This window comes from Lissotriton helveticus, chromosome 7, assembly GCF_964261635.1.
Source record: "Lissotriton helveticus chromosome 7, aLisHel1.1, whole genome shotgun sequence".
Lineage (NCBI taxonomy): Eukaryota > Metazoa > Chordata > Amphibia > Caudata > Salamandridae > Lissotriton > Lissotriton helveticus.
Window position 1 is genome coordinate 168,683,171 of NC_136068.1, and position 15,064 is coordinate 168,698,234.

Below are 15,064 nucleotides of genomic sequence, written 5' to 3' on the forward strand. Positions count from 1 at the left end.
GCAGAGAGCAGTCCATCATAGCAGTAGTCCAGCAGAGTGGCAGTCCTTTCAGCAGCACAGCAGTACATCTTTCTGGAAGAGTCCACAGGTCCAAAATTGTACATGCATCCTAAAAAGCTGGACCCCTGTCACCCTCCTTTAAAGCATGAATTGGGGGCCATCAAAGTCCGTGCTTCCAGTATGGCGAACAGATGGATGATACACAGTGTGGGTTAGTTCGTTTGGAGGCCCAAAAACATATTTTTCCCTTGCCAAGATTGTTGGAGGAGTGTGCATGGTGCCCAGAAGTTGGTGGAAGGTGTCTTTCTCCATCGGGGGCACGCTGGAGTCAAGCCCAAGTTAATCTTCATTGAAAGGCTGCTGTATAGGAGCTAATGTAATTTCCTTTGTAAGATAATGAGATGCATGTTACTATACTTCATTGACAGATTTACATTTGAAAGAACAGACATTAATTAAGACATGCTTTTATAACAGTTTCTCTTAGACAGTCACTTTTTCAGACATGTGTTAAAGTATATCAATATGTCCAAATTGTGTGTCTGGAATAGATTTCAGTATACTCAGGTGCACTCCCATCCCACCATCAATTACACATTTTCCAATGTTGATTGTTAGTCCTGACATCCTTGGTGTGGTTTGAGACAAACAGTTTCCCTTCCAAACTCCTGCATTTGATAACTTCCTATTTGGTGCCCTTGGGACTGCACACTTTACCAATGCTAAACAATGATAAAGTGGTTGTGCTCTCTCCTTTGCACATGGTAACATTGGCTTAAACCCAAATAATTTTTTATTAACATATACGTCACTAGTAAAGTAGTACTAAATCTACCCAGGGTTTGTTAATTCTCATGCTACAAGTGGCCATGCAGCAATCACTAGGTCAAACACTTATATAGACCTTTACACATGACTCTGACCAGCCAATGCCGCCAGTGTGTGCAGATTTACACAGTCATTTGGACTTGGCATTATAAACCTCTTTGCAGGCCCAAACCTCATGTTGTAATACATATAAGTCACCCCTGAGAAAGGACCAAATGAGGCCAGAAGGCAGGGTGCAGTGTATTTCAAAGGTTTAACATGTACTGAAATGTAATATGCCCTGGTTGTGATAAACTACTGAATGCAGTTTTTCAATACTGTGAGGTTTACATCTCACAAAGGGTAACATCAGAATACCTTGGAACATTTCATAATTGGGCTTACCGTGTTACACATAATAAACTGGAAAAAAGTAGCAAAGTAGATTTTGCTGTGATGTTTAAGGAATTGTATGATAACAACGCAGTACAATGGTAACGTTGGGTTTTGAGTGACAAATCTGTAAATGCCACTGTTTGAAAAGTAACATTGTGTTGTCCTGACCATTTGTTGACTAATGCATGTATCCTGGGTCACATGACCAGGTGTAGCTTGCTGTTGGCCCTTGTGTATTGTTTTCAGACAGTGAGGCAAAGGTCATTATGTTGACTGGACGGACCATCTATGACTTGATAAGGGGGAGGAGCTGTCGCCTAACACACTTGTGCCTCACTTAAACTCTGCCTGTGCTGAGTCACAAATGGTTTGGCAACAGCCTGTCATCACTCAAGTCAAGCTGGGGCAATGGCAGGCAGGCAGCATATTCACAAAACCTCTGAGGGTGAAAACCTCAAGAATCCCATCCTAACTTAAAGTGGCCAAGTCCCTCATACCCAACTCTTCAGTAAACCTCTGGACCTATGGAAGACTCAGAAGCACTGCTGTGGTGCTGTACAAGAAGGAGAGCTACTTTGTTGCCCTGCTACCTGATGCCTATATAAATAAATAAATACATAAATAAATAAATAAATAAATAAAATAAAAATAAAAATAAAATAAATAAAATGCCTGATTAAAAGTAGTGTACGTGATTCTTCAAGGGGTAGTTGGCTGGCCTCTTCATCAGAGCATCAGGGAAAGAAAAGGCTCCAAACACATTAAACCCAGCACCTGGACAGTGTTGGTGAACCCTACCACTAAAGTGGTACCACCACAGTACTGGACTTTGGGAAGTGGATCTGTAGTTGCTCTGCAAGCCCAGCTCCAGCCCTATGCAGCAGAACCAATGCATCTCAAATCATCTCCTCAAATCCACATCTGAACCACTGCAGCGCAACGCATGTCCAACACAAGAACTCCCTAAGCTCGGCAACCCAGGATTTAACAAAAAAACTTTCACTGTCAAGGCCTAATTTTGTACCTGTGTTGGGTCCTTGCTCCATTTCAGTTGCCCTATATTTGTGACTTTTTCACAATCCGGTACAACAAGATAACCATGGTAGGCGCTTTGTGCTTTTTGCCACTATTTTCACTCAAAACTTAAAAATGTCATATCTGTGTCTACAGATTATTTTGGTTGCTACTTTTGATCTCAAGTAATTGTTAAACATAACTCCATTTATCTAAATTGGTGTAGTACTGTTTTTGTGTTACTTCTAACTCAAGTCTGACTGCTTTGTGCCATGCTACCAAGGGGTTAGGCATATGTCATTTACTAATTTAACAAAGCCTACTTATGTTGCATTCAATTGCAGTCCATGCGCCCCATGTTTGTCCTAAGGCGTAATAGCAATTTGTAACATTTGACACACAACATGTTCAGATTCACCCTGTATGTCTTGCTGGTCCTCTATGTCAGCACTGTCCTGGCCCTCGTCCCCAGCAACCAATACAGTTGGAATGAGGGAAGCCACCTTCTCCTCCATTGGGTTCAACTCCTCCTGGACATCTGGTCCTTCTCCGGTCCTGGACAGTATTTCTGTTGTCCTACGTTTGTGATCATGCCAACGCTTATTGCATTCCACAACAGTCTTTCTTGCTGGTGCCACAACGTTGATTTTGTCCACTATTTCTTGCCATAAAGCATTGTTTTTTGCTAATAGTAATTTTGAGGTGGCTAATAGCAAAGGCTCATTTTTAGTAACCTCATTTAGAAGTATTGCACTTTCTTCCCCCATGGAAGTTGAACTTCCCCTACCTTTTGCCTACTACTTCTGGTACATATTTTGGATTGGTGAACTTCTGGCTTCCAGTTGCTCCTAACATTGTGAAAATTATTTAGAAATGTTAGAGAGACTTCCATTGCACACTGTGAGTTTTTGTACCTAACCATGACGCATTGCACTGTTGTACGGCACACAATTCAACTTTGCATCACATAGGCACTATTTGCATTACGGTGCATTGCACCAAAACAACAACTTTGCATCGCACTATGTGATGCATCTCTGAGCTTGTGTCATTGTGCACTGTATGGTAAATATGGCACATCCATGATGCAGGATTTTGCCGCAACATGGTGCAACGCATTCACACGCAACACGGTACAATGAAACGTTGCGTGAGGAATGAAAAATCTGGCCCTAGATATATAGGGCTATATTAAGCTGTAAACTGAACCATTGTTCAATGGTATTTTTCCCCTTCTAAAACCTAGCTTTTGCATTTGGTATGGCTATATATTCGTCCATCCAATTTTGTAGTCTTGTAAATATCAGTTTGACATGTTGTTTTACTTAATCATCAATAAGCAAAACCTATTATATAATTTATTGCAAAAGTCTGGTTGCATTTAGTTTGTACACAGACCGAGTTTCACACTTTTTTCACACAATGTAGAAAAGGGTTGCCAGCAATAATAGCAATGAACACTCTGCACACTATTGGGTCACATATAGTGATATCTTATATAAAGTAAACAGAACCTTGTATAGACCAACTGCCTTTTCTGCTTTATGTTGTTTTACTATTGTCTGAGAATGTTTCGGGTAAAAAACTTAGCAAGCCCTAACTATTGCACATCTATCAACAGCAAGATACTTGGGTCAGAAGGAAAGTTAATCTTAGAAATCTGCACTCAAACATTGATGTGTAATTCTAATTGAGTGTTTAGAGTGGAAATGCAGAAATCAGACTTCCTTCATCGTAGTTAATTCTGGAGGTCCTTTGAAGCAGATGCAATCAGCCCCCAAGTATCAGCTGAATCTCTCTCAGCTACTACCTTAGAATTTCCATCGAATTCATGAGACCACAAATCGCATTTTTAGGCCATCGATAATTTCTTACATTTCTTGAGGCCATCAATTATCCAGTCCATATTTTGTCTCATTGCACTTATTTAATTATTCCACTCTGACAGTGGGGTTTAACCACTTCCCTTATTACCAAAGCATGAACATTCCTGTCTAGGCCTAACTTTCAAGATTTAAAACAAAAAAGAAAAACAAAATGGTGGCTCATCATATTGCCATAGGCTTTGAATATCCTAACAGGGAATACATATTGAACATTCAGTATTTTTTATGAGGCTCCAACAATCCATTCCCTACATTCAACAATGAAGATTCTATACCCATATGGCTTCCTTTCACTGCTCTTTTATTATTAGAGCATTATGAACATGTCATCAAGTCCTCTATGCTCTTTTTATTCTCAATGATTGGAGCATTTTGCCCAATTATGCTGCTGTAGCCCTATGATTGACATGAGACAAGGATCAACAAGTCTATGTTAATCAGCCATGACTGCCTCACAGCCAATAATACCAATGCTACCAATAGTACCTACTTGTTTGAATTTCACCTTTTGTACACAAAGTGGACCATAGAATTGTGTGCACTAAATGTGGCAGCCTATTTAATAGCATCCCAGGATTGTCACAATCCATCCAATGGTTTCCCCATCCTCCAGCCCCTCACACCGTGTCTACATATATTGATGGAGGGCATGTAACAATAACTTTCAGTTGCATTACTGACATTTCTTGTTTCATCTTTAGACAAAACAAAATTACTAATCCCATGAATTGCTTTTCATTTATAGTCGAATGTTAATATTTATTTATATGACTCTTCATTGAAATATTAGTATCCTTACAGGCTAAAAATCATATACCAGCCCAATATTGTTTGTGATATGCTACTTATGTGACTTTTTCCAGAATTGTATTCCCATTAGCAAACTTCTACAAATGTGGAAAATAGAAGAACTTTTGTAGGTCTGATTACGATGTCAGGCGGAGCTTTCTCCGCCTGACATCGTCTCTGTCATGGGACCCAGAGTCACTGGGTCAGCAGTCCCGACCGACTACTTAGGATGCGACCTAACACCCTTCGGTCGCATTACTATACTTTACAATGGGAGCATGTATTCTGGCCATAAACTGGCCGGAATGCATGCTTGCACTGTAAAATAGGAGGCGCAGTTCATCCCTGCACCTTGAGGTGCCTACCACAGGGTGCAGGGATTAACAGGGGGCCACCATAGGTACCCCCTCGGCCTCCAACTGTAGGCAGTGCACCCAAGGGGTCCCTGTTGGGGCCCCCAAAGTCGAGTTCTGACAGCCTTTCTGTGTTGGAAAGGCCAGCACAGATGGGATGCTGAAACCCGACGTCGTAATTCCTAGGGCGGAAAGAGCCGCCCTTGGAATCACTGGTCGCATTCCGACTGGCGAACGGGCTCTCTGAGCCCATCAGAAGCCAGTCAAAAGGAACATTCGGATTCCTTACCAACCGCCTCCATCATAATGAGGCGGTCGGAAAGGAATCCGACCGGCATATTACGATGCGGTCGGAAAGTTTCTGACTGACAGTCGGAACCTTTACCGACTGCATCGTAATCGGCTCCGTAGTCTCTACTGTGGCCATGTCTGTTATTCACAGTTCACACAGTAGTGTTGAATGCTCTGCATGTGTTTAGCAGAGAAAGTGAGATTTTGAAAAACGGTCGTGGAGTAAGTGAGAACCTGTCATCACAGCTTGCATGACTATTTTTGTTTGTGAGATTTCTGCTCATGAACATAAATGAACGTTTAATAGTTCTAACTCACCTTTTGAACTCAAAAAACTGGTTTTGCACTAATAAAGTATATACTCACATACAAATGTGTGTGAGTAGAGCGATTCAAAGAGCTCGAATGCCTTGTATGTTCATGCACACCAGCACACTGTTTGTGGATATTCACAAACTCATCCCAGACCCCTTCATACTCTGGAAAGAACTGGAAACCTATTTATGACAGCGACATGTGTCAAACTCTTTGCAAGGTGTGAAAGGCAATGCAACATCACCAACATTTGTGGGAGAGTAGTGAAGGGGTATTCTCCTCATGGAGAAAAAAAGAAAATAGTTAGAAAATTCAGTTGCACTTGCTTAGCCGATATTCACATGAGCAAATATGTATGTCATGGTAACACAAAATTCTAACATATTTCCAAGAGTGGAAACCTGCCACTGTCTGAGGTCTTCAAGCCATTCTGTATTCCTGAAAGTCATTCTGCACTGAAGTCGGGGTCCTTCGCGGCAGATTTATGCTTCAAGAATCAGACTATCTTGATATTTCTCTAAGTGCCTGTCACATTTACATCTATGAAGCTTTAGGCTGTGTGCAACCTTATTAACCATTTTGTACCACACAGCCTTTTTACATGTGCTGAGTTACAAGAATAGGTATTCCTTTTCTGGGGTTCTCCCAGGAATGGATCCTCAGTGTGTGTGCATGAGGGACATTTGCATAGGTATTGCCTTTGCTGAATCAGTTCTGTATGCACAAGAAAACTGCAATGCTACTCCCTGTGCTGTTTGATAGTCTCTGTTACTGCTGTTTCCTGCCCTTTGTGTGAGGTGAACTCAATTTTTTGTTGTTGTGTGTTAAGGATAAGAGAAAAAGAGAGCGAGAGAGTGAGTGGCAGGGAGCAAAGGAGAGAAGCAGAAGGCTGCACTGCTAATGCCATTCATATACTTGAGCAGTTTGGGAATCAGTCATGTGATATGTGGGAATCCGTAATCTCCCCATAATGTATTGCATTGTATTCTCTTATTACAGACACGTTCTGACATCGGATGGTGCCGGTTGTTAAGTCTGTGATGGGCCCTAGGCCCTCATGCTGACAATCAGTCACACGCAGACACAGGACACACTGGAGGTATGGTGCAACTGGCCCAGAGCACGTGGGCTCGGCCTCTTTTATTCATGCTGTGTCACCTGACCAGTGACATCAGTGGTGGGTGGGTGTTAAGTGTAGATACAGAGTTCACCACTAGAATGCTGACTTATGCTGGGCATTACATCCCTCCCCAAATTGGTTAAAAAAATAAAACCAAACAGAAAAAGTCCAAAAGCCTGTGGGGGAAAGAAAACATAGAAATGTATCATTGGACTTTTGCTTTGAAAACAAGTCTCTTTGGCTGCTTGCAAGCCGCAGGCAATATAGTTCTTGCATTCAGGACTAACAGTTCTCGGTGGCACAGTTCGCAGTTGTTCGGCGGGTTCATTCTTTGTTTGTACTGTCTGTCCGCTGTTCTCAGCCCTGCCTTTGCTTCGCTCCGTTGGCGATGAGAGATAAATGGATGACAGAGGTGTCACCTGTCTTCGGGTTTTGTTCTCTCTTCTGGCTTCGTGATGTTTTCCGGGCAGGCTTGAGTGTTGACTCTTGGCAGGTGAATAGAGTAGGTGCACACATCCCTCTCACTAGGATGCCCCTCTCGCCGGTATTCTTCTCTCACCAGATGTCCGGGAGGACCTCTTTGCCAGGCTTCCACTGGACTGGTGTTTTCGGTCGTGTTGCTCCACCATAGCCTTCGGGCCGTGAGCAGGGCGCTCCACGAGCCTCACCGTCGTGTCCTAGTTCCACCTGAAAGTTGAGTTGTAGACTCTTCTCATTGCTCACGAGGCTTTCATCCCCTTGGGTCCTGCAGACGCGCTTCTGTAGACCTGTTCTCCCTTGCGGGGCTTGCTGCCACCAGAGTCCCTTGAGGCCTCTGATTCTGGGTTGCCACGGGCTGGTGCGAGGTGGTCAGTTCCTCAGCTTCCGGAGTCCTGAGTAGTCTCGCCATCCAATCTTTCGCTCAACCCCAGAGGTAGATGTCGCCAACAGTCTAGCTTGCTCTCTTCTGCGATCGCCATGTGGATGGATGGCTCGTAGGTGGTTGTCTTTGGTCTGCGCTGCCGGTGTTCTTGCCAGGCTTGTCTTCCATTGCACTCAGGTTTTCCAGTGCTTGTCACCTTGCTTCTTTCCGCAGGGGCGGCTTCTTCTTGCAGTGGCAGCGTGCCATTCCGATTTCTCCCTTCTTTTCTTCTTAGTGGCGGTGGCCACTCTGTTCTTTCTTCCTTCTTCTTGAAGTGGCTGCGTGCCACTCTGACTTCTCCTTTCTTCCTTTCCTCGGTGGCGGCATGCCACTCCGATCTTTCTTCTTCTCTTCTCGCGACGTACCCTGGTCCCCTTTTCTTCATCTCCTCTGGCCAGGCTTCCCCATGCAGCGCGCGCACTCTGCACATGTCGTCCTGGTCTTGTCCTAGTCCTAGCACACTGTCTTCTTGTCACTCACTTCCCAGGGTTAGCGACGCGACCTTCACTTCCTCTTCCTGTCGCTCTCATTAATTATGGGGTTGAAGTTCGTGGGTCCATGTCCTCGGACCGCGCCTTGTCTGAACTTCTTGGACCTTGTGCTGGTCTCCTCTGCCGATCACTGACAGGTAGGCTTCTCGGTGCGACCATCTGCCAATCACTGACAGGTAGGCTTCTCGGTGCGACCATCTTGCTGGTCGACTTCTTGGTGCGGCCATCTGGCTGGCCGTCTTCATGCTTGGTGACCAGGCTTCTCCATGTAGCGGGCCCTCTACATGTCGTCCCCTTGGTCTGGTCAATGTGGTAGGACACTGTCTTATCTTCTAGTGACTGGACCGGTTGTCGCCATCTTCTCAGTTGCTTCTTTTCTTTCCTTGGTGACCAGACTGGGTGGTCAGCTTTCACCTTCGGCATGAGTCGTCATGCTGTGCTATCTTCTTCGTGGTCGGCTTTCACCTTCGGCATGAGTCGTCATGCTGTGCTATCTTCTTCGTGGTCGCTATTCACCGTCACGGTGTTTTGGCGTTGGGGCGTCGCTGTGTAGCGTCACTCTGGCGCTCCTGATTCCTGGCTCTCCTGGCACGTTCCGGCGCAGTGCTGTCGTGCGGGTGTGGAGTTCTTGCACTCCTGTCGCGTTCCTGCGCTGTCTCCTGGCGTCTCCCTTGCGCTTTCTGGAGAGTACCTGCGCTTCTGGCATCGCAGTCCTGACCTTCGTACCTCGCTCTCTTCTTTGAGCACTTTGGGCACTCCTGGTGCTTTCTTGCGCTTGACCACTGTCGTCTTTTCTCTTGCGCAGCTCCTGGCCACATCGCACTCTAGATCCTCCTCTTGCTCCTTTGGTGCCGTGTGGCATCGCTGCGCCAGTTTTGCGTTGCTGCGTGGCGTTGCTGTGCCAGTCCTGTTTCCCCTTGACACAATTGAGGTGCTGCTCTGATGTCCTTGTAAACTTTTCTCAGTCCTGCAGCTAAGTTCAATTCTGGTGGCAGGTGCACTTTTCCCCTTTGGCCACTAGATGGCAGTGTAGTCTCCCACCTTGTCCCTGCTGGAGCCTGGCTGAGCTTTGTGTTGCTGCTTGATGTTTCAGCCTCTCGGCTGTCATTGGGGCAGAGGGGAAACGAAGAGACCGACCAGCCACTTATGGTGAGTGAAGCCTACTAGGGCCGGGTTGCATTGCTGCCAGTCTTTCCTGCTCGTGGCTGGGGTCCGTGTGAGGCCTCTGTAGGTGGGCTCCTTTTCTTTGCTGAGCGTTTTAGTTACCTTTCCCCCTCCCTGCCCCTCGCAGTATGCCAAGTGTTCACGGGCTGCTGGGGAGAGGGCGCTCGCTCTGATCGGCCTCCTGTGCTCCTTACTTCGTGGGCAGTCAGTTTCCTTCACTGGGGGGGCGGGGTGCCAACGCAGCTTTTCTGGTGCTCCTGCGACTCTGTGCTTTTTGTCCTCCCTGCCCGCGGCGGCTTCTCGCAGTTCTCACGCGGGCAGTGGAGTGTCGCTTGGGCAGTTTTCAGTTATGCTGGGTGAGCTCCCGCTTTCTTTCCGGCAGTGCCTGGCAGCTTCCATCACGCTGCGGGCTCATCCCCTCCAGGTCACTGGTGCCGCCGGGGGTCCCATAGCCCTGCGGGGCTTCCGTGCACACTCTTCTCACCCCCTCTTCCACCGCGACAGCCTCACTTGGCTGCGCGCACAACGGAAGGGGGGGGCTGTGGCCGTACTCGCTCCCTCACTTTTCAGCACTCAGCAGCGGCAGCCGGCATTATGGCAGTCCGGCCCCGTGTGCTATCAATTCTGTGGGGCCTAGCGCTCTTTCCGGCGGGGAAAAGTTCTGCTCATAGCGGGTAGGCTCCGCTTTACTTTCTTCGGCACCCGGCAGTTTTCACACACTCCCCGCCGCAGCAGCTTCAGTTGCACGCCGCGCGGCGGGGGTCGCTGTAGGCAGACCGCGGGTGGGCTCCGCTGGTCTTGTCTTCATTGAGGGGGGCAGTAGCTGGCGCGCTCGCACTGTTGGGGTGCAATTAAAGTTTATCGCGGGTGGGCTCCGCTCATTTACACAATCATGAGGGGGTGTCGCTTCAGTCTTGTGCGGCCCCCCAGGCAGTCACTATCGCCAGGGCTCACCTCCGGTCTACGGGCCTTTCACGTCATCACGGGGGGGCTCCGCTTTTGATTTGCCTATACATCCAGGCTCACCTTCGGCCGACGGGCCTTTCACTCAGTCGCGGGTGGCTCCGCGTTGGTTGCCGCATCTGTGGGGGCATTCAGGTCCGGCTCGATTGCAGTCGATGCGGGTGGGCTCCGCACGGCTCTCACTAAACCCCAGGCAGGGGGGCACACACCTTGGGCACGGGAGGTGCGGGGTCGGTTCCCGGTCACCTCTTTTCCTTCTCTGCCCCGAGGCTCGTCACACGCCTCGTGGGCCTCTTGGCGTCCGGCGCTTCCTTTAGGGGGTGTGCCTTCACTGCTGGCACCTCCCCTTTCCTTTCTCCCCGATGTTCTTCAGCCGCGGCACGCGTGGCTAGCGTTACCGCCTCGTCGTCAATGTTAAGTCTGTGATGGGCCCTAGGCCCTCATGCTGACAATCAGTCACACGCAGACACAGGACACACTGGAGGTATGGTGCAACTGGCCCAGAGCACGTGGGCTCGGCCTCTTTTATTCATGCTGTGTCACCTGACCAGTGACATCAGTGGTGGGTGGGTGTTAAGTGTAGATACAGAGTTCAACACTAGAATGCTGACTTATGCTGGGCATTACACCCGTAATAAGAAAATGACACAACCAGTCGCTTGTTATAAGTGTTTACATACAACTGCAACTTGTGACATGATAGTACTCAGGATGTATGATTATCTACCCACGGCACAAAAGAAAAAGCACATGAGCCCATTCTGTGCCCCATTAGAAGTTTGTAAAAATACACGGTCTACTTACCTCATTATCCGTACTTTTAGCGAATAGCTGCAAAGGTCTGGAATCAAACCATTTCCTTTGCAGATGAAGTGTACAAGAGCAAACAAATAAGATTCTCTACACTTCACCTGTGGAAGAAATGATTTTTGTTCTTCGGAAGGACCATAGCCAGTGGTTCAGAAACCTATTCAGGCAAAGCTGCCAAGATGCTTCCTGGCATGTATTGCACCTTCAGAAAGCCCCTTGTTTTTAGCCTTCAACAGGTTGCATTCTTGGACATATAGCTTTGTTTCAACACTGAAAATCTCATTGGGCAAAGTCCTGTGGGATAAAAAGGCAAGATCTGCAGAAGATGACACACCTTCCCTGGAGCCATGTACCAGCTGTGCAATTTATTTTGAGAAAGAAGGGGCAAGAGGCACACATATCCTTAAGCTCCCTAAGCTCTATAGCTAACCTTGAGTCTCTGTATGGTCACAGAACTCTTTGGTGATGTGCATTATCTTCATAATGTGCAGAAGGTGGTACATTATGCCCTATATCTCCTTGCAGGCTGAAGTAATAGTGTAATCGTGTGTGCTCTGACATGGGGTAATATGTGCAATATCTTTCAGCAAAATAATTCAGCGGAATTTCGTCAAAGAGATTATCTGGAATTCAGTAAAGAGCACAATAACTGATTACTTTAATCAAGGTAATCAGATTGTGTTCCATTTAGTTTAACGCAGACTAATTACACTCAAAGATATGACTTACTGTAAATCAGGAAGGGAAAAATAATTGTATTATCTCATTCATAATCTAATGTAGCATAAGGTGCTGAGAATAATCATTTGTATATTAATGAAGGTTTATACAGGGTAAAATGAGAAACGTAATTATCTATAACCTATTGAGAGGTAAGGCATTCTAGCAATGTTCTTGTGCAACATACCACAGGGTGAAGAAAACAGAGCTAACTACTTCAGAGTAATATAATTACGTAATTCAATAGAGAATAAAGCAATCAGAGTAATTACCTTATGTAACTTGCTGCAGAGTAATTTGATTATAGTATTCACCTGTGATATAGAGCAGGGTGGATCACTCCCAGAAATACAATTCTTTGATACAATGTAGAGTGAAGTAATCGGGTACTGTAAAGTAAAAAGAATGTAATACAAGGTCAAATATGCTTCTCTAATGTAATATCAAGATAAGTAATCAGAGTAATTGCATGTAATACATGGGGAATCAACCTCATTCGTTTATTACATTCATGCTACAGCAATCAAAATGATTGTAGTGTGTAATACATTTCTGCAAGCTGTTGTAGTTTGTACAGATTGTTTGTACTGCTGCTCTCTGCACTGTATTTGCCCTTTGAGAGCCATGGGCCTCATTTATGAGGCCTTGTGTCAGTTTTGTGCTTCCGATGTGTCACTTTTTGTGACGCATCGGCGGCGTAAAACATGCCTCCTGTTGCGCACTATTTACAAAGTGGCGCATCTAAGCAGATGCGTCAATTTGTAAACCCCTGCGCTACATTATACCTGTGTCAGGTATAATGTATGCAGAGGGGGCGTTCCCCCGCAAAAAGCCTCGTAATAGTGACGCAGTGAAATCTATGAGATTTCACTGCGTCACTTTTAGGATGCTGTTGCGTCAAAATCTTGCGCCTGCCTCACAGCAGGCGTAAGACTGACGCAGACCCTTGAAAGGTCACATTGCTGGAGTTGCGTCACTTTTGTGACACATTCCAGCAATGCGTGACTTTTGCGCTTACAGATACGTCAGAAATACTGACGTATCTGTAACTCCTTGCGACATGATGCGTCATACTGTAAATATGACGCATCAATCATGTCGCAAGGAGTGCACACTGAGAAGTGACGCATCGCTGCTTTCACGCAGCGATGAGTCATTTCTCATATATGAGGCCCCATGTATTTAAGCTTAACACGCTGTGCCTGAGTCTGTTTTAGTCAGAGCAATGTACAGAATTTGAGCTGTTTAAGTGAAAAGCGATGGCCTTATGTTGTACCTTTTTGTAAGCACGTTTAAAAATGGTCTGGAGATTAGAAACAGCATGTCATTTAAATGTTGACATTCACCGAAGTAACAATTAATGGTGTGCCATCAACAGAGATCACCAGGACGCTCAATTCCCTCAGTAATTACGCTCAGGAAACATCACTTAAAATGCATGGGAGTAACACGTGAGAAGACTAAAGCAAAGTGTACGTCACTCTGATGAATGTCAATTTAGACCACTTAGGGGAAATATAGTACAGGAATGAGCTGCAATTTAAATCTAAAAAACGATAAGGATGGTTAAGTTTGATTTCTCTGGATTTAATTTTTTATTGAAGTAATAAATGTAAATTAAATGTAGGAATATGTCTTATAATGCAAATCTTAATAAATCCGTAAGTACCCGTTTTTTGTGCATGGAATATGTGGTAGTTATTTTGATGGACGAATGTAAATGATGGTATGAATTTTTATGGCCTCTCCATCCCCAGTGCCTTGATTTGCATATTGCTCAGCTGCCTTTTACATGACTGACATGCACTAATGTACTTTAAAGATTGCTTTTCATTTCATGAAATTAACATTGAGCTGGTGATGGAGAACTCTTTTCTTGGGGGCATGGATTGCCCTGAATTTGTGATTGTGAAGTCTATTAACACAGATAAAGTTGCTCTTTTCGCCAATTTACATTAAAGAGCTGTTTTAAAGATAGTAGCAACATTTTATGAAGCTAAGGTGCACAACTAAGTCAATAAACTCAGGTTCATGCATTTCAATGCTTTCCTTGTTGTTTGCCTTCTTGATAAAAAACAAAACAAAATTAAAGATCAATTTACTCTCAGTGGTTTGCCCTTTCCCAAATGACGAGTACAGCAGAAGTGATTTAGGTCACTCGTGACTCTCAGTGGTAACACAAGAAATAACATAACATAATAATTGACACCAGTGATGTTTTTTTGTACTCTTTCGTTATTTGTTTGTTAAAAACTCTCTTCAACTTTTTCAATGAGTCTTTTTATAACAGACACCAAATCAGATTCATTCTAACTAGCAAAAGCCAAAGCACACATCACATGATTGCTTACGTTTTGGGTTTGTGCTTGTTTTACTGCTGGCTTTTATCTGGTAGTAAAAGTGAGCGAAAATGCAGATTAATGATGTATGGGGCCTTTTCTGTTTGCAAATGATGTGATTCTCAAAATCAAAAAGGTTTATGACTACAAAGAGTGCTTTTCCTAATGTACAAAGGCCCTTTTATGAGTCATAACATTCTTTCCAACTCATTAAATGCCTATTGAGCTCCTTGTCGAATGGGAAATATGAGGGGGAGAGAAAGGGCCACCCCCTCCTTATTATTATTTAGAAAGAAATGGAACAATGGTTTGTGGCTGCAGCTGCATTTGGAAGCCATTGATGAGTTACCGACCTCTAACTTTGGGTGGCTGGGGTGGAAACCGGTCCCCAAAATGTTATGTTATGTTATGTTAAGGTGATTTATTGTGCGCACAGATACTCCAGCCAAGGAGCGTCCCGGCGCAAGGACAAGGCAAAACACAACACAACAGAGAATAAAGACAGAGCAACTAAAACAAGAAAGTTTTTATCGCCCTCCGAAAAGTCAAAAGGTCCTCCATCAAACGAATTTCAACAGGAAGGGAGTTCCATGCTGATGCAGCCATGACCCTGAAAGAACGGCCTCCCATACGGCTGAGCCTAAATCTGGGGACCACTGCAAGGGCCAAACCCTGGGAACGGAGACTGCGGGTGGGGACATAAAA